Below are 7,347 nucleotides of genomic sequence, written 5' to 3' on the forward strand. Positions count from 1 at the left end.
TCAAGGATGCGTTGAAGAAATAAAAAAGAAATATAAAATTCCTTGTGAAAAAGGGGGGGAAAGAAATTTGAATTTCAAAGTGAGGATGCATAGGGGGATTTAAAGAAATTTGAATTTCTTTGAGATGTTCAAGATTGATGTGACATGAGTGGAGGAATTTAAAATTGGAGAATAATGATAAGTGAGATTATGAGAGATTCTAGAGGAATTAATTAGGTTAAGTGGAGATTAAGAAAAAGTGATTTGTAGAAATCACATGATTAGGTTAATTACTTAAAATTAATTAACTGAGTGGGTTTAGGAGAAATAATTATTGGAGGGACTTTAGAAGAATAGGGAAATAATTAATTCATTTGATAAATTAATTATTGGACAATAGTGAGGATTAATTAAATTAGATTTAATTAATACTGAGAAGAATAAGGATAACACAATTAAATCAATTAATTATGTAGACAGACTTAAATTAATTAAATATTGATTTAATTAATTTTAGGTGTCTACATAATCTTATCTATAGTCTCCTCTCCATACAATTTATCCCCGCTTATTGCTCCTTTTTTGTATAGTGTATTATTAGCTATATCTCATTCCCATAGCATCTAGCATTATGTGTAGTTGTGCATGGACAATAAATTAGGTGCAATACTCTTAACTTTCAATGTGTAATAAATATGAAGTCTATCGTTTGGTTAGTTTGAAACATACTATCATCCATAGGTTTAACACTTCAAAAGCTCTACTTTTTAGATATATAATCATTTTTTCTCTTTAAAATTCATGAAAATGATGTGCACTATGAAGGTTTGTGTGGTTTTGAATGTCTTAATTCAAGCTTCGTCGCGATGTTTACATCCCTTGACCCTCCTCTATATAATGATAGGGAACATGCCAGAGACACTACCACCAACCCTCATGGGGTGTGTTGCCCCTCAAAAGGGATGGTACCCCTTGACCTTGATAGGGGTGTTGCACTTAGATCCCACCAAATGGATTTGATTTATTTTAAAAGTCTTCTCTAATTTTACTTGATGTTTACATGTTATCTAAAAGATGACTTCATCTTCTGGGGGGATAATTTGTACTCAATGTAATGACGCCTATTATTATATTTGATAATATGGGTTATCCGACTATATTTTAATTGTTTGTTAGCTCTTAAGTAATTATAAAAGGTAGTCAAAATTAGTTAGTCAATAGTTGTGTTCCTCTTAGCAACTATCAAGTTCTTTAAATAGATTATGTATCATCAATGAAATTAGCATGATGTAGTCAGATGGTCTATGATCTTTGGATAACTATATCTAATCTACTTTCGTAATAACTTCATGTTCAAATAAAGATATAATTTTACTCCTCTATTTGATTTGCATTATCTATTTTGATCAAGTATTCATTTTATAAGATAAGAGAGTAGACAAATCCCTTCATAATCTAGAAAAAGCACTCACACATTGCGAGAAACATTAATTATTCATAATCAATAAAGGCACCTACAAATGGTTGACCAAGGCATAGTCATGGGTCACCACATATCTATTAAACCTATAAAAGTGGATCCTACAAAAATCAAGGTTATAACACAACAATATCCCCTTAAAATTCAAAGAGATGTCAAGGTCTTCCTTAATTGTGCAAGACAATATAAACATTTTATAGAAAACTTCAATAAAGTAATAGTGCCTATGTTTTCTCTTCTTCATATAGACATCTAGTTCTTGTGGATTAAAGTGTCAATAAACCTTTGATATTATCAAATAAAAATTTAATTTTACTCCATTTTTTATAGTTCCTAATTGGATCTTTCCCTTTGTTGCAAGGTGTGTGCCCTTAGTCTCCTTGTGTTGTGCAGCACAACATTCAAGTTTGTGACATGGCTTAACTGCCTCCTGTGGATTCTATAAGTCTAGTGGTTGTATCGGGCATTAGCAAGTCGATCTTTTGGTGCAACGACAACCGCACTTGTAAAAAGTGGTATTAGAGGTTGGTCTCCCTGTGTTGTGCAGCACAGTGCTCAAGTTTGTGGCATGGCTTAATCACCTCTTGCGGATTCTATAAGTCTAGTGGTTGTATCAAGCATTAACAGGTCGATCTTTTGGTGCAACGACAACCGCACTTGTAACACCCTTCCTATAAAAAGATGACTCTAAGGAGGCTATAAGAGTAATTTTACAGGGCAAAGGAGGAGATGGAATGTACGCAATCTATTATATTAGCAAGAATTTAACACCAAATGAAAATAATTAAATATGATAGTTAAAAGAAAGTTTTTTCACATGTGGTATATGTTAGAGAAAAATTATGTCATTACATTACTATATATAAGGTAATTATAAACAAGAGAACGTTGTTTCTGGATTCAATTGTGTATAAGATTTTTTGCATCAATGTTTCTGATCACATTCCATAAATCTCTTAGAACTCGCTAACATAATTATGTTGAGAATCGAAAAGATACAAGACAAAAGATTACTTAAATTGAAGAGGTTGACATTAGTAAAATTCTCTCTTCTATAAACATAACTTATATTAGATTTGACACCCATAAATTCGTGCATAAAAACAAACAAATAATCAAATAAAAAAAAAACTATCATTAAATACTCAAACTACTGAAATCATAACATGAAAACAAATTACATAAATACTCGTCAAACTCTTTTTCTTCAGATATTGCACTTAGCTCTAAAATCCTTTTCCAATATTCTACGCTACATACTCTAATTGGAATCTATTCTATAATCTGCTATTGCAACTCTTTTGTTTCTTTCCTCGGCATATCCTTCTGTCTACATTATTAAAAAAAGATCATGCACCCCAATTCACAATAAGATGCGCCCATTTCACTTTACGTGCCACACACTTCTTTAAAGGCAAAACTCTTTCTATCTTCCATGCCATTTCTTCTTATCTACGCTCCCCCATCTTCTATCCTTTTGAAATATGCAATCAAAATCTTTGTCTTCTTGCGTATTTTCTATTTCTTTTCTTGGGGACTCTCTTCTATGCATACACTTCTTACTCCCCACGCATTCTTATTTGTAAATTCAAACTAAGCATTTGCTTAGCGCATTCTTTCACTCCTGTTGCGCAATCTCCTCTTCCACGTTGGCTCTTATTCTAAGCCGTGTGCTCTCTTCTTTTATCTGTTTAGCGTTGCTCTCGCACTAAAGGGAAATTGGCTTTCAATAACTGGTGTGTAATAGATGCATCGAAGAGGTGTGAAAGATCAATCGAAGAAAATTTAGTTATTTTTTTTATATATTTGTGTAGTATATAAGGTCAATTAGTAGGTCATTTGGTAAATGATGTTGTTTATACAAAAAAGGTCTGAATGGAGAAGTGGGTGGCTGCAAGAAGTTGTCAATTAGTAGGTCATTTGGAAAATGATGTTGTTTATACAAAAAGGGTCTGAATGGAGAAGTGGGTGGCTACAAGAAGTTGAGTCCCACTTTTGGGCAAAAAGTGGAAGTGTTTTCTCTGTTTTTCAAATTTTATGTCGATTGATGTCAAAATTTGATGCACTTAGAGATTGAATCTCAAAAAACAATAGAAAATGTAGTGCTCCGAGTCTACTTTTCAAATATGTAATTTACTTTAATACCCACCTGCTAGAAATCCATTTTTAGTGGGCATGTTTAAAAACCAATTTTTCAAAATGTTTGTTTCAATACCATACCACCCTTTTTTGATGCAAATAAATGAATTTTTGCAAATCCTTCTAGGAAATGATACCTAAGACACCAAATATTGATGACAATATTTCTGCTTATTTTTTTATTGAATATTTTTTTAAATTAATTTTTAACTGACAATAAAGTAAATTTTCAAAACATCGGGTGTACGACCACCATAATTTGATGAAAATTTCATATTTTTCAATTTTTTTTTTAATATTCAAAATAATTGTATGTAGATTGATGTCATATAATTTGTTTTTCTAAAATCCTAAAAACAAAAAAGTTACTAAAGTTTTAGTGAACCTTGGTATTTTAGGTTTAGGTTCCACTTTTGATTAATAAATAACAAAAATAGTAAAAATAATCTTATCACTATGAAATTTATATTTATGAAATTAGGACGCTGAAAACTCTAATGGGTTTTCGTTTCGTCAAAAAGTTCAATCAGAAAGGCTCTCAAAAAATTAAGCTAAGGTAGAAATTTGATTTCGTTTTACCTTAGTCATTTTTTTGGAGGTCCAAGCATAAGCTTGGTGGGACCAAGCCTATCCCGAAGCAAAAAATAATGCTAAGGGTTGTTTCTCGCCCCTAATTTTAAAAAACGAGCGCTTGTTTTGCTTTGTACCGTTGAAAGCGAAACGAGCGTCCGTTTTTAAAAACGAGCACCCAATTATAAAACGTCTACGCATTTTTGAAACAGTGAAAATGATGGAAAATGGTTTTAAAAAAATTTAAAAAAATACATTCCAAAAACGGGCGTCCGTTTAGCTTCAGGCACCTGTTGCTAAATAGGCGCCCGTTTTTTAATGGCTCGGGCACTCGAAGAAAAACGGGTGCCCGATTTGTAAAATCGAGCGTCGCGGGCTCTTTTCACAACCCGCAGACTTCCGCGGGATTGGGACCCAACTTTGTGCATTTACCCAAGTGATAGCTTCAAATCAACTTTGCATCCACTTACAGGGCTCCAAACACAACTGAAACAAAACCTCTAAATCAAGAAGATAATCAAGATCCATTACCAATAGACTCATGCTATGTTTGCAATAGGGAGATAGGGAGAGAGAGAGGGGAGAGAGAGGGATAGAAAGATGGAGATATAGAAGAGGGGAGTTGAGGGGGGAGTGCGAGAGATGGGTAAGGAGATAGAGATGGAGATAGTGAGGAAGATAGAGATGGAGAAGGAGAGGGATATGGAGAGGAGAGGTAGAAGTAGAGAGATGGAGAGATATAAGAGAGAGAGTAGAGAGGTAACGAGATAGAGATGGAGGGAGAATTAAATGAAGATGGAGAGATGGAGATAGATTAAAAGAGATATAGATATAGATGTCTAGGAAGAGTGAAAGAGAGAGAAAGGGAGACATGTCTAGAGATAGTGGGATTTAGAGAGGAAGATAGAGGTAGATATGCAGATAGAATGAGAGAAGAAGAGGGAGACAAACAGATAGCGAGCTATAAATGGGTAAAGGGAGAGATAAAGTTAGATAGAGATGGGAAGAGGGAGGGGGAGATAGATATATAGCTGGTGAGATAAAGAGTGAGAGAGATAAAGACATAAGGAGATATAGAGGCGGAGAGTGAAGAGTAATAGAGAGATAGACAAACAAAGAGAAGTAGAGATAGAGATAGTGAGGGGGAGATGGAGAGATAGAGATATATGGGAAGAAAAAGAGAGAGAAAGATGGAGATATATGGGAAGAGAAAAGGAACAAACCTATAGAAATAGATAGATAGATAGATAGATAGGGAGCGAGAAATGGAGGGAGAGATGAGGGGGGAGAGGGAGAGATATAGTTAGAGGAGGGGAAGAGAGATAGGTACAAAGGGAGAGAGGGAGAGATAGCTCAATATATAGAGAGGGGGGGGAGAGAGAGAGATAGAGGAATATATAGAGATATAGATGGATAGGGAGGGAGAGAGAGAGAGAGAGAGAGAGAGAGAGAGAGAGAGAGAGAGAGAGAGAGAGAGAGAGATGTAAATAGAGGTAAGGAGATAGAGAGGGAGGGGGAAGGGGTGAGAGAGAGAGAGAGAGAGAGAGAGAGAGAGAGAGAGAAAGAGTTTCTAAATCTTTGTCAACATCAAAATAATCAACATTGACATTACATTAAGTCAAAAGTAAATCTATTCAAATTTAATCAATTTTTTAATATATATTCTTTTGTCAAAATTATTTGATTTCAAACTCAATTAATCAATCTAAGTTCATATTAATTTAAAACTAAATTATTAAACTAGAAATGAAAGGTATTTTTTCTTACCTAATTTAGTATTTATGTAAAATCCTATTTTATTCACATGTATGACAAAGTTCCATTAGAATAGTAATCATCCAAGGTGACAGATATGCAAAGCTTGGACCATTTTGTTTTGTCAATTTGCATATTAGATTTCAGACAAATTGTATTAACATAGTTTGACATAGTTTATCGTAATTATGAGAGGCATATTACACTCATAGCATGAATTGAAGAACCTCTATCAATAAAAACATGTCATTTGAATTGACACCGTCCATTTTTTTATATTTAAATAATTTTACTCATTGCTTAAGAATGATATTAAATTTTTTATTTTTAAATTTCTAATATTTGATCAATATTTTTAAAAATATGGTATATTAAAAAAGTGTATAAGAATGATATCCATAAAGATATATTTCCAAAAAAATGGAACTTTCTTTAAAATATTAAATAATAAATTGTTAGATAAAGATATCTTCCTAAAAATGTATGAAATTATTTTTAAAAATAAAAAGCATTTATTTATATCTTTAAATTGCATAAAAAAATTAAAGCTTTCAAATAGACTTTTTCAAATTAATTAAAATAAAATAAAATAATTTAATTAATTATAAAACAAAATTCTTTTTTATTTTTAATAAAAAATCTATAAAATTAAAAAATTCAGAATAATATTATTAAATTGTGTAATTTCCTACTTATTTGATTTTTCCAATTAGCTATATTTCTAAGAAGTCCACTTCCCTTCTAAAAATCTATATACATATAAAAATTTCATAATTTTAATTATATTTATTTAAACAATTTTCTTAATTTTATTGTATAAATTTTATTTTTTTTCTTTTAATTTTTGTTTTAACTCTAATAATGTAAATTTTGCATAATAAGTTTGTAGAATTTTTGGACCTCTTTACTATGATGCAATTGCAATTCATTTTTTTTTATTATGGGGTCATCTTTTATATATATATAAATAATTTTAGTAATTTATTTATTTTTAAATTTTTAAAGAGTGAATATTTTAGCAATATTAAAAAACTATGTTATATTAAAAAAAAAGCATAACAATGTTATAAATAAAATTTACAATCTAAATAGAAAATCAAATTCTTAATAAATAATATTTAAAATAAGTGCCACACAGTGGTGAGTACTTGTTGTCATAGTATTGTAATAAAAATATTTATTCTAATTTTTAATTATTATAGTTTTAAATTGTAATAAAAATATTTGTTTTAATTTTCAATCATTTTTTATTTAAAATTATATTAGAATAATTGTATTTATGTAATATTAACTACAACTCTTATTTTAATAAAATAATATAAACTAGCAATTGCACTTTGGTGTGTGATGGGTATGTTGAAGAGGTGTGGAAGGTCAATTGGAAAAAAATGGTCTATTTTTTGGATATATTTGTGGAGTTCATG

This window comes from Cryptomeria japonica, chromosome 8 (genome assembly GCF_030272615.1).
Source record: "Cryptomeria japonica chromosome 8, Sugi_1.0, whole genome shotgun sequence".
Taxonomy (NCBI): Eukaryota; Viridiplantae; Streptophyta; class Pinopsida; order Cupressales; family Cupressaceae; genus Cryptomeria; species Cryptomeria japonica.